Genomic DNA, 13,261 nt, shown 5'->3' with positions numbered 1-13,261 from the left:
ACAGCTTCCGAAACTATTTCTTGTAACTGTCGCTCTCCTTCCTTTCCTTTTTGACTTCTGAGGATGATGCTTTCAATACATTAGAATAAAAATCACGTCCCTTCCCTACTGTATTAAGACAATATCTTGTTCCAGAATAAGTCACCACAATCCCCACTGGTATCTCCCACCTAAACAGAAGCTGTTGTTTCTTTAATTCATCTGTCAGAAAGAAAAAATCTTTCCTTTTTCTCAAAATTCTTGGAGGAATCTCTTTCAGAATCAAAACCTCCTAATTAGCCACTTTAAGTCTTTTATTATAAGAGATTTGAATGATCTCATTTCTAATCTTTCTCTTTGTAAAATACACAACCACATCCCTTGGCAGTTTCCTTAGTTTAGCAATCCAAGAATTAACACAAAATACTTTATCTATCTTCTCAACAAAATCCTCAAGTTGAAACCCCAAAGTAGGCGCCAGGGCACCCACCAGCATCTCTTCCAGATTCTCCTGTGGATTTTCTTTCAAACCTCTGATCCTCGGGGCGAATTCCATATCTCTATATTGCATCATCATCATTTCATCTTCAGGTTTTTCCGTTTTATTCTCCACTTCACCCATTTTAGCCTCCAGCATCAGATTATTTTGTTTCACTTCTTCCACACATTCATCCAGATTCTCAATACAGCCTGAAAACACTTGAAGTGCCATCAGAGTATCCTCCCTTATTTTCTTGCTCTCCTTTCCAATAAATTCTGCCACCTTCTCAAATATTTTTTCAGACTGAATTTTTAAGGCATCGTTTAGAGCATATTGTAAATCTTTGAAAGTAAATACAGATGCAGCAGCTTCGGGGGGGTAACTTCAAAGACTGTGTTCCAGATTGCTGAACAAACAATGCCTCCGCACTTTTACAAATGGGTCTATGCGGTTTGGGAGCCATTTTTGCAACTAATGACTTTCAATACACACTTTCACTTTCTAGTACTTTGTAGTTAAACTGTGAAATAACCAAATTTGGAAAATAACTTTTTAGCACCTCCAAATTATAAATAGCTCTTTTAAGCTTTAAAAGTCCATTTTACATATTCCAACTCAGTTTGAACAGTCACTTTACTTCAAAAGAAAAACACTTTCACTTCTTGTTAAAAAGAAAAAAAATCAGTCAGGCACCATCTTCCCCTTCTTTCAAAACGATCGTTGGAGCAGTAAGAGAGTTTAAGTTTCAGAGTTAAAGCTTTGTACTTGATATTTATACTGCTCCTGCATCAGCTCTGCTGCTACCATCACTCAAGATGTCAATCAGATCCGGCAGGAGTGGATTCAGCGTCTTGTTCTGCTGAAGCAGAAGAGTACTTCGTCCAGAGCATTTCCAGGCTTCTGGGGGGCTCTCACCCTTCATGCCCCAGAACAAATGTTCTGGGGCTCTAGGGGAGCTCTACCCCTACCTGGAAGCTACCCCTCCCCTCTTTGCTCGAGGAGAAGGGTTTTCGAGCGGCGGAACAGCTGATCATTGGCTATTCCACCGCTTCAACAGGATCGAAGGGCCAGCGGTCGAATCCGACCGTCCTCGCCACTGAAGCGCCACACGGAAGTCCCAGAGGCTTCCGGTTTTGTGCAGTAGCGCAGCAATTGAGGGATCGCGGGGCTCCGCACCCTACGGCTGATTTCTGCCTGTTAGGTAAAGGTAAAGGTTCCCCCGCACATGCGTGTTAGTCGTTTCCGACTCTAGGCGGCGGTGCTCATCTCCGTTTCAAAGCCGAAGAGCCAGCACTTGTCCAAGGATGTCTCCGTGGTCATGTGGCAGGCATGACTAAACGCCAAAGGCGCACGGAATGCTGTTACCTTCCCACCGTAGTGGTCCCTATTTTTCTACTTGCATTTTTATGTGCTTTTGAACTGCTAGGTTGGCAGAAGCTGGGACGAGTAACAGATGCTCACTCTGTTACACAGCACTCAGGATTTGACCTGCCAAACTGCCAACCATCTGATCGACAAGCTCAGCGTCCTAACCCACTGAGCCACCAATGCCATGCCTGTTACGGGACCCTAGATAGGCCTAAAGTCACCCCAGAGAAGGGACGAAGGAGGGAAGTCCTATCAACCGCAGAGAGACAGTGGACGATCCAATTGGTCCAGGAAAAGACCCCCAGAAACCAGCAGGAGAAAGGCTAGCTTAACTCCAGAGTCTAGCCCAGGGGTAGGTAACCTTGTGTTGTGATTCAGGGTCAGCCTGTGGGTTCGGCAGTTGGGTCGGACGATTCAGAGGATGAGGAGGGGGTGTTGAAGAGCTTGCTGAGAATAATATTGAGGCTCCACAGTGCCCTCAGCCAGGCCCCTCCCATCTCGTCACGACGCAGACCCAGCTCTGTGAGCCTGACAGCGTGGATGAAGATTATCCACAGCTGGCCCTGTTCAAGGACGCCCGATGCAGGAGGCAGTCAATCAGGAGTAAACAGAGGAAGGCAATGGGGCACCTCGGAAGGAGGCAGAGAGAAGCCATGCCCTGAACTGTTTAAAAGGGGAATGTGTGGGAGGGCTGGTTTGCTGAAGGCAACCGCTTGAATAGCTCCTGTTTCATGGTTCGTGTTTGCTCTGTTTGCTCTGTTTATGTTTTTATGTTAATAAATTTGGCAGGCTTAGTTCCAGCCTCTTGCCTTCTTGTAAAAGGGGTTGTCCCTGCCTTTTCTGCAGGGCCGGTAGCAGGCTGGTACAGAACAGTTTGCCTTCAGCCTCCCACCCCTTACTATTATGGAGCAGCTACGTTCTGAGAATGCCCAGCTCGCCCAGCAACTCACTTTGTTGGCAGCTCAGGTGGCTCAATTGCAAGCTCAGGTCCATGCTGCACCCCCACCATCACCCCCACCCAGGAGAAAATGCCAAGTTGCGATGCCGGATAAATTTACTGGCAATCCAGAACTGTTTCCTGCTTTCCTGGGACAATGCCAGCTCTTTATCAGCGTGAGAGCAGCTGATTTCCCCACTGACGGGGATAAGGTGGGGTTTGTGTTAAGCCTTCTTTCGGGATATGCAGCTCGTTGGGGCACGCCTCTGCTGGCTCAACCTAGTCCATTGTTGGACAACTTTGTGGGGTTTTGTGATCATATGCGTCTGATGTATGTATGAGGACCCTATAAAGACGCAGACTGCTACTCGACACCTGAAAGCTCTGAGGCAGGGTCAACCCCCCTACAGGGCTATATCAGCGATTTTCGGCTGCTTAGCCAGGATTCCGCCTGGAATGAGGCTGTGCTCGTGGATGCCTTCCAGGATGGATTGTCAGAGATGTTGGATGAGATGGCCTGTGGATATTCCCTCAGACCTCAATGGGCTGATCCATCTCTGCCTGCAGATCGATGCTCGGTTGCAGCAGCGAAGGAGTCGCCGTGCCACCCCACAGACCCCTGCAGCCCCTGTTGTGCGTGAGACCCCAGTTCAAAGGGAGGAGCCAATGGGGCTGGGTGCCGCCAGGTCTATCGGTGACTGAAATGAACAGACAACGATAGGGGGGGTTGTGGTTTTACTGCGGGGACCCTGGGCATTTGTCTGCTTTTTGCCCAAAGAAGCGACAGCGGGCATCAGTGATCGAGTCTGCCCCGAGAAAGTCCCCTACTTTTCTGTCGGGAAATGCCCCGAGCCCGATCTAGACGGTGTGATAGATCGGGCGTCCCACAACAACACTGAGCGACGTCTTTCCGATGCTGCCTGTGGACCTCCACGGCATCTGATATTGGAGGCACGTCTGATCCTTCCTGGCAAGCCAGAGGGGATTCCAGTCCATGCCTTAATTGACTCTGGGGCCACCACAAATTTTATGGACTCAGCATTTGTGGCCAAATGGGCTGTTCCCCAGTGCCCGGTGGATCCTCCCATGTTAGTGGAGACTATCGATGGTCGAGTGCTCCTGTCTGGGCCTATTACGGCCGCCACGCAACCATTATGTATGGCCATCAGTTCCCATGTGGAGGCCATCCAGTTCTATATCACCTCAGATCTGCATTTCCCCGTGGTCTTGGGACAGGCGTGGGTCCGGGCGCATGACCCACAGATCTATTGGTCACAGAACTTGGTCACCTTCCCAAGCTTGCAGTGCGTGGATCACGCCCGCCATATCTGTGCCGGCCAGGTGGAGGGTTCCCCAGGGGTTTGCTTGCCTCCCGAACTGTCCGACTTTGCTGATGTGTTCAGCGAGACAGAGGCGGATCAATTACACCCGCACAGGCCCTATGACTGCCCCATTGATTTAGTCCCTGATGCGCCTCTCCCAGTGGGGTGTTTGTACTCCATGTCGGACCCCGAGTTTGCTGCATTGCGGGACTTTCTGGAGAAGAATTTGGCTCACGGTTTCATCCGGCCCTCGTCCTCGCCAGTGTCTGTACCCATGCTCTTCGTCAAAAAGAAGTCCGGCGAATTGTGGCTTTGCTGCGATTATAGGAAACTCAATGCCATCATGGTGCACAATCCTTACCCGCTGCCCCTCATCCCCGAACTCTTGGACCGACTCCGGGAGGCTAAGATCTTCACAAAACTGGACCTGCGTGGAGCTTACAACCTCGTCAGGGTTTGGCCGGGTGATGAGTGGAAGACGGCGTTTGGTACTCGTTATGGACATTTTGAGTACACGGTGATGCCGTTTGGCCTGACCAAAGCCCCTGCCGTCTTTCAGCATTTCATGAATGACATTTTCCGGGATTTGTTGGATCAGTTTGTCGTGATCTACTTGGACGACATCCTGATCTACTCCCCGTCGCGTGAGGTGCACCATCAGCATCTCCATCAGGTCCTGCAGCGACTGCGAGAACATCGGCTGTTTGCCAAGTTGGAGAAGTGCCAGTTCTACCGGGTGACCATCGATTTCCTGGGTCACCGCATTTCTCCTGAGGGCATCGCCATGGAGCCGAGTAAGGTTGAGTCTTCGCAGATTTGGCAACCCCCGCGTCGCGTGAAGGATGTTCAGCGACTTCTTGGGTTCGTCAACTATTACTGAATTTTCATCCCTGGGTTTGCTGCCTTGACAGCCCCCCTCACCCGGCTCCTGCAGAAGAAGACTCGGTTCCAGTGGAATGCTCCAGAACAACGGGCTTTCCAGACTTTGAAGGAAGCCTTCATGATGGAGCCCATCTTGAAGCATCCTGATCCGCAATGGCCATTTGTCGTGGAGGCGGATGCCTCCGACATTGCCATTGGGGCGGTGTTACTCCAGGCAATGATGCCCAGTGGTACCCTCTTCCCTTGCGCGTACCATTCATGAAAACTGAACACGTCGGACCGCAATTATACAATCTGGGAGAAGGAGCTGCTGGCCATCAATGTGGCATTCGAGACCTGGAAGCATCATCTGGAGGGAGCGCGGCATCAAATCGAGGTCCGGATGGACCATAAGAATTTGGAAAGCATGCAGACCGCTCGGAATTTGAACCAACGCCAGATCTCGACTTCCGAGTTCGGTACATACCTAGCGGGCACAATCAAAGAGCGGATGCTCTGTCCAAGAAGCCCGAATATTCCCGAGTGGAAGACAAGCTTCTGCCCAGGACAGTGATCCCTGTCAAGTCTTTTGCTGCGGTACAGGAGCCGGTTGATATATGGGCTCGGATCCGGGAGGCACAGCAGCAGGAGGTGTGGGTGGCTCATCGGAAGGAGGAGGTGGGGCCAGATTCTCCTTGGTCGGTCACGGATGGACTCTTGTATTATCGTGACCGGCTCTACGTTCCTGGAGGGCTACTCAGGGGACTCATCCTCAGCCAGTGTCACGATAACCCAGGGGCGGGGTATTTTGTCCTGTTCAAGACCCTGAACCTGGTCTCCCGTACCTTCTGGTGGCCCCGAGTCCGACACGACGTCCAGTCCTATGTCACCTCCTGCATCCCATGCAGGCAGGCCAAGTCAGCAACAGGGGCCCCGCCTGGATTACTGCAGTCCTTGCCGACACCCAAAAGACCCTGGGAGGCTGTGTCCATGGACTTCTTGACGGATTTACCCCCATCCTCTGGTTTTATGACAGTGTATGTGGTGGTGGACATGCTGACCAAGATGGTGCACTTCATCCCGTCGCGGCTTACCGTCAGCCCGCGCCACTAGTCGTATGTTCATTCAGCAGGTGTTTCAGCTGCACGGCCTCCCTGATAGAGTTGTCTCTGATAGGGGGGGCCAGTTTACAGCCCGCTTCTGGCAGGAGTTGATGCATGCGTTGGATATCAAGATTTGCCTTTCGTCCGCGCATCATCCTCAAACTGACGGGGGAACCGAGAAGGTCATAGGTATTCTGGGACAATATCTGCGCTGCTACGTCAATCTGCAGCAAAACAATTGGGTGGACTATCTGGCCATAGCTGAGTTTGCATTTAACAATTCGCAGCACACCTCCACACAGATGACACCGTTCTTGGCCAATGTAGGATATCACCCCCGGTTTTTCCCCCTTTCTCCTGTGGACTCACCGGAGCCGGCAGCGAACGACTTCATGGCAGAGTTATAGGCGATCCAACGATTGGTGCGACGTCAGTTAGAGAAGGCCAAGGCCGATTACAAAAGGTTTGCTGACCGGTCAAGGCGGGATATGCCTCCACTATCGGTGGGAGATCGGGTCTGGTTGTCCACCAGGAACCTACCATCAACACGGCTGGTGAGAAAGTTAGATCACCGATATTTAGGACCGTTCCCAGTCGAGGCTGTCATCAATCCGGTCGCCTATTGCTTAACTCTGCCACGTTCCCTGCGCGTGCACCCAGTTTTTCATCGGTCTCTGTTGGTCCCCGAGCAACCGGCCTGTCTACTCCGCTGGGCGGAACCTCCCCCATCAGGACCTCGTGATGGAGACAGCACCCCCGAGTACGAGGTCGCCAGCATCAGGGACTCCCGTTGGCTGAAAGGTCGTTTCCAGTACCTGATTGAATGGAAAGGCTACAGACCAGAGGAGTTCACCTGGGAAGACGCGACCAGCGTTCATGCCCCTGCGTTGGTGACCGCTTTTCATAAACAATTTTCATCCCGACCGCATCCGGATCGGCAGACCCGGGGGAAGGGCCCTGCGGTGCAGGATAGTGTTGTGATTCAGGGTCAGCCTGTGGGTTCGGCAGTTGGGTCGGACGATTCAGAGGAGGAGGAGGGGGGTGTTGAAGAGCTTGCTGAGAATAATATTGAGGCTCCACAGAACCCTCAGCCAGGCCCCTCCCATCTGGTCACGACGCAGACCCAGCTCTGTGAGCCTGACAGCGTGGATGAAGATGACCCACAGCTGGCCCTGTTCAAGGATGCTCGACACAGGAGGCAGTCAATCAGGAGTAAACAGAGGAAGGCAATGGGGCACCTCGGAAGGAGGCAGAGAGAAGCCACGCCCTGAACTGTTTAAAAGGGGAATGTGTGGGAGGGCTGGTTTGCTGAAGGCAACCGCTTGAATAGCTCCTGTTTCATGGTTCGTGTTTGCTCTCTTTGCTCTGTTTGCTCTGTTTATGTTTTTATGTTAATAAATTTGGCAGGCTTAGTTCCAGCCTCTTGCCTTCTTGTAAAAGGGGTTGTCCCTGCCTTTTCTGCAGGGCCTGTAGCAGGCTGGTACAGAACACCTTGGCTCTTTTATGACTCGTGGACTTCAACTCCCAGAATTCCTTTGATTTAGCAGAACATATTGATCTGGAAAGATTTTTGGCAAAAAAGAAAGGCTAAAGTGAGAATTAATAAATTAGATGATGGGATTTATCAGAGGGAATATTAAAAAATTAAACATCTGTTTCAATATGGTTAAACAAATAAAAAGATTTTGGAGATAAATGAATTTTAGTTTAAGAGGGATGAGCTCCTCAAGTAACAGTACTTTTTCTTTTTTGTTTTGTTTTTTGACATGAGAAATATAAAAATGTTGGGATGGTTTATATAAAGGAAATGTTTTAGAAATTTAGATAATTGTAATTAATCTTGAGAAAACTTCTATGGATAAAAATGTTTGAATAGATCTAAAAGATTAGATAATTGGATTTATTAAATGGAACATTTAAAGATTAAACATGTCTGAATATGGTTAAAAAGAAGAAGAAAAATCTGGATATAAATGTACATTAGCCTAAGAGGGACAAGTATTTTAAGTAGTATAAGGTAAAGGTAAAGGTTCCCCCGCACATGCATGTTAGTTGTTTCCGACTCTAGGCGCCGGTGCTCATCTCCGTTTTAAAGCCAAAGAGCCAGCGCTTGTCCAAGGATGTCTCCGTGGTCATGTGGCAGGCATGACTAGATGCCAAAGGCGCACAGAACGCTGTTACCTTCCCACCGTAGTGATCCCTATTTTAATACTTGCACTTTTACGTGCTTTCGAACTGCTAGGTTGGCAGAAGCTGGGACTAGTAACAGGTGCTCACTCTGTTACCGCGTCCCTTTTTAAGTAGTATACTATCTTCTAATATCTTTTTCTTCTCTCTCTCTTTTTTTTAAGACACAAGAAATGTAAAAGTGTTGGGATGGCCTATATGAGGAAAAATACTTAAATACTTAATTAACTTTGAGAAAATCTTAACCAGGAAGAATGTTTTGAACATTGTGGGGAAAACAAATTTAAATAAGAATTTTGTAAACAGGATCTATGACGAGGCAATCAAGATGATCAGTTAGAAAAGAAGCTTTATATTGATGTGGTTATTATTTCCAGAAATATTAGAAAAATGTCTATATTTAATTATTATTTATCAAAATAATAAGAATTGTATTAATTCAAGGTTGGCAAAAAATATTATTGGAAGAAGAGAAAAGCAAAGCTACTATGTGGACTATAGAATTATAGAAACTAATTATTGTTTTTTTAAATATAAACCAAGATAACCTGCTGTTTACCAAATATTAAGGTGATTATGTTAAAAAATCAATAAAATGTATTTTAAAAAATAGAACACTGAAATCCTCCATAGTTTTTTAATATAAGCAGACACAATAGAAGCATACTAATTCACATCAGTATGTTGACCATACATTCAGGCTCTTTGAGTATGTTTCAGTCTGTGAGCCCAAAATAATCTTGTACAGCTTCCATAGCTCCTGTCAGCCACACTCTTACCTGTTTCATAGTTTGTCTCTCTCTAATTAACAAAGGCTTATATGCTGGCATAAGCATCGCAGAAAGATGATCTAAAGAGCCAAATGAGGACGAGGGGCAGCCTTAAATGCTTTCTTGATGTTAGAGTAAGCTAAATCTATTCACACTTGTAGTAGCAAAATCCACATATTGATGAAAATTAGGAAGGGCTGCTTTCAAATCAACCTGATTAAAGTCCCCTACCACAATGAAAACCCCCTCCAAATGGACAGTTTGCAAGTAATTGATAGTGTTCTGGCTCCCAGAACTAAAATGTTTTGTAGTTCCAGATTCCAGACAGTTTAACTCAATGAAAATGATTGTAAAACAAATATTTATTGTCCAGGAACTTACATTTTGCAGTAAAGACATCCGGTTGGCACAACATATTAATGTTCATATTTGTTCATTCTTGTAGTATAAAAAAGGAGTGGTTTCCTCCATCTCAGCTAAGCATTGCTGAGCATTGTTACGGATGCTATTTGAAGCGTGCACGATGGTTGATTAAAACAAAGGCTTTTATAACCTGGCATGTAGCCAGGATGTCCTGCAATAAACTTTGAAGCTCCTCCCACTGACTAGATAAGATATAGGCCTAACTAACAACTAGACTACATTTCCCAGAATCCATCTCTCAAGGAAACAGCGTTAACCCTTTAAATGCTAAACGTTCTAACACAGTTCTTAATTCCTAAGCTAGCTACAATCTGATCCTGCACAGATAGTGTGATAAAGAGTACTCAGGGTTTCACTCTTGTTGGCACTGGCAGGAATATACACAGCTATGATTAGAATAACAGTAAATTTTCTTGGCAAATAAAAGAGTCTACATTTAACAGTCAAACACTCAGCATCAGGAGAGCACTGACTGGAGTACCATCTTTCATTAATATAAAGACATATACCCACACCATAGGATTTTCCACTCAGAACACAGTTCCTGTCCAGGTGAAATGTTGTAAAACCCATCATACTGATGGCATTGTCTGGAATAGATTACTTTAATCATGTCTCTGTCAAGATTATAGCACAGTTGTCTCTCATCTCCCTGTTCATGACTAGCTCAATATTCAGATCGTCCATCTTGGTCTCTAAGGAGCAAACGTTAGCAAACAAGACAGATGGGAATGGCGCACTATGCAGATTAGCACTCAGTTTAGCTTGTATCCCTGCATGGCAATCATGCCTTTTCTTCTTTTTTTATTACAACTCTTCCACTTTTTCCTTAAAGGGGCATCACTCCTGCTCGCCCCCAGATCTCGCTGCCGCTGCCTCCAACTTCTCCAAAAATCTTGCTCCCCTTTTCTGGACCTGCTGACAGTTACATCCAATTCCTTTGCCCCATAAACCTTGGAACTTCTCCTCCTCTGTCTCCATCTCCCTCGAAAACAGTCCTGGTAGGTAAGAGAATCTATCACTGCGCCAGCAGTCAGATCTTGCTGCTGGCAGAACAATTACAAACAGCACAAATGAGCTATGCCATGTGATTCTTGGAGGAAATCAGGGAGTTATGGAACCATACAGACAAGATTTTTAAGGCAAGCAGTGAAGATTGTTTCCCTAAACTGCTTGGCAGTCTATAAACTATTTGATAGGGAAACATTGAGGAGTTCAGAGAGTTCTCATATGCAAATACTGCAGATGACAGTAAATCAAGCTAATTGTCCTGTTGATAAGAACCTGTCAGAAGTTCAAGGTAGGCCAGGTCAGGAAACAGACATTGCCAGGAATATAGGAATGCTACTTTATTGTTGTAAGGTATAATAATAAAACTTTGAAGATCTACCAGAATTTCCCTCTGCCTCCTTTTATACCAAACAGAATTATTATGGGATTATTTTGGGATTCTTAGAGTTTCTACTTTCCCAGAACTGAGTTGTCATTTTTCTTAATGACTAATACTTTCCTTCATCAAGATTATCTCCAAACATACCTTTACAAAAACTAACAATACAAAAATGATTTCAGCGTTTAGTCTTTTCTAGTTTCCTGTTTGACTGGGAGATGAGACAGTGACAAACGAATGTAAATACTGTATCCAATATGTGGAAGACAACTTTCCAAAATCTGGCTGTAAATTGACAACCCTAATTCAGGATTATATATTTGACTAAACCTCACTGTCAAGTTTCCGACGTATGGGCTTTTCAAGTGACTCTGAGGCATTGTTTACCTTAAAAGTCCTTTATTAGCCTAATACACTGGCAAATGCTTGCTCGAAAGAAGCTTGAATCTGAAATCTCCGCCCCTTGCACAATATATTAAAACACAGTTCTCCACCTTTCTAATTTTGTCATTAATCATATTCTCCAATTAATTTAAAGAATCAGTTTCCCTTCCGTTAGAAGACTGCCAAAGGCTTATCTTCTTTAGGGAGAAAAATGGCCTTGAAAAGTGCAATCCTACTCATTCCCCCTCCTAACCTTAAACTAAAACAATACACATCTTAAAGCAATACACAAGTTTAACATATGAAATGGCTACTTCTTCATCTCTTGTCAAGCAATAACATTCAATGTTAGCAGCGTTGACATCTGCACTGAAATACATGTTCTGGACCAAATTGCACAACTTAGTATTGCAGCTCTGACCCAATAACAGATATGGCATCTTTAACATCTGTTCTTACCCTAGAACAAAGTTCCAGAAAATCCAGATGTCTTGAGAAGCAGCTGAAATGAAAAGGTCAAGACCTGAAAGATGCCTTCTTCTTGAATAGACTATTTAAATTGGCATTCTTTTTTTTAGAAGTTGAATTAATGGCCTAGTGTTCTCTATAAAGAGATTAATCTTTTGTAAAATGTTGGGAAATTCCAAAATTGGAAACCTGAACTTTTGAATGTTCTACCTGCACACCTTCTGTAGAAATCCAATTAACCAGATCATTTAATTGAGGAAGATCAAAGTTACATGTTTCCAAATTACCATACATTTTGTTTTGGTAAAAGTATTGAACACGTTCCTGATATGAGTAAGAATAGTCTTTTGAAACAAAAAATACCAAAATGTCATGCAGTTGAATGACAATATTCTTAACCAAAATATCTGAGAATATATTTGTATACCATATTTTCCGGCGTATAAGACGACCCCCAACTTTTGAGATTATTTTCAAGATTTTTCGTCTTATACGCCAGAAAATCAGTGAGCCCGGGAAGGCACGCCCTCCCCTCTCACTGTGGAGGAAGCAGGGCAGGCTGGCGTCTGGCGGGAGCCGGCAGGGCAGTCCTACGCACGTGCGTGCTCCCCGGCTCCTAAAGAGTCCTCGGGGAGCCATGGCAGGCGCCTCATGCTCTTCCCTCAAGCAGCATCGGCGGAGCCGTCCGGCATCGGGCAGGAGCCGGCAGGGCAGTCCTGCACACGCGCACACTCCCCGGCTGCTAAGGAGCGTTCCTTAGCAGCCGGGGAGTGCGCGCGTGTGCAGGACTGCCCTGCCGGCTCCCGCCCGACGCCGGACGGCTCCGTCAATGCTGCTTCAAGAGGGAAGAGCGTGAGACGCCTGCCATGGCTCCCCGAGGACTCTTTAGGAGCTGGGGAGCGTGCGCAGGACTGCCCTGCCGGCTCCCGCCAGACGCCAGCCTGCCCTGCTTCCTCCACAGTGAGAGGGGAGGGCGTGCCTTCCCGGGCTCGCTGACTTGCAGCCAAGCCGGAGCTGAAAGGGGCTTTTCCTTCCACCCACCCTTTGGAATAGACGCAAGAGCTCCCAGGGTCTGGCGTTTGCAAGGGGGAGGGGAAGGGGCTGAGAGGCTCTTGGGGGTGGGAAGGGAGAGACGTTGGAGGGGGGACTGGACTAAGGAGGCTTGAAGTTGCTTTGCAAGAACGGGGGTGCTCGATTGATTTATGTACTATTTTCCGGCGTATAAGACGACTGGGCATATAAGACGACCCCCCAACTTTTGAGATGATTTTCATGGGTTAAAAAGTCGTCTTATACGCCGGAAAATACGGTATCTGGAGAAAACAGCTGGAGAGGTCTCGAAGAATTTTCTTTCTTTTTTCTTTCTTTTCATATAGATATACATATGTACAGTATATACGTGTGTGTGTTTGTGTGTGTGTGTAAATAAAATTTAGATAGATAACCATCAAATCACTGATGGAATGTGCAACTAAAGGAGAAGTGGGGGAATGTTTTAAGGTAGTCATAATCTAGAATTTCCCAGGATATTTGTTAGGTTAGAAAGTTCTAGATTTAGTATGGCAAGATTCTATTAGGTGTAAGCAAA

At 46.4% G+C, this 13,261-nt stretch overlaps 1 protein-coding gene across 4 annotated transcripts in view; it reads left to right on the top strand.

The window, feature by feature from the left end:
- Nucleotides 1-13,261, top strand: part of ZNF277 (zinc finger protein 277) — a 146,428-nt gene that overhangs the window by 88,081 nt on the left and 45,086 nt on the right. The gene's annotated exons all lie outside the window — the stretch shown is intronic.

This window comes from Vipera berus (assembly GCF_964194415.1).
Source record: "Vipera berus genome assembly, chromosome: 6".
Lineage (NCBI taxonomy): Eukaryota > Metazoa > Chordata > Lepidosauria > Squamata > Viperidae > Vipera > Vipera berus.
Note: the sequence above shows the minus strand (reverse complement) of the source record. Positions and strands in the feature narration are given on the sequence as shown.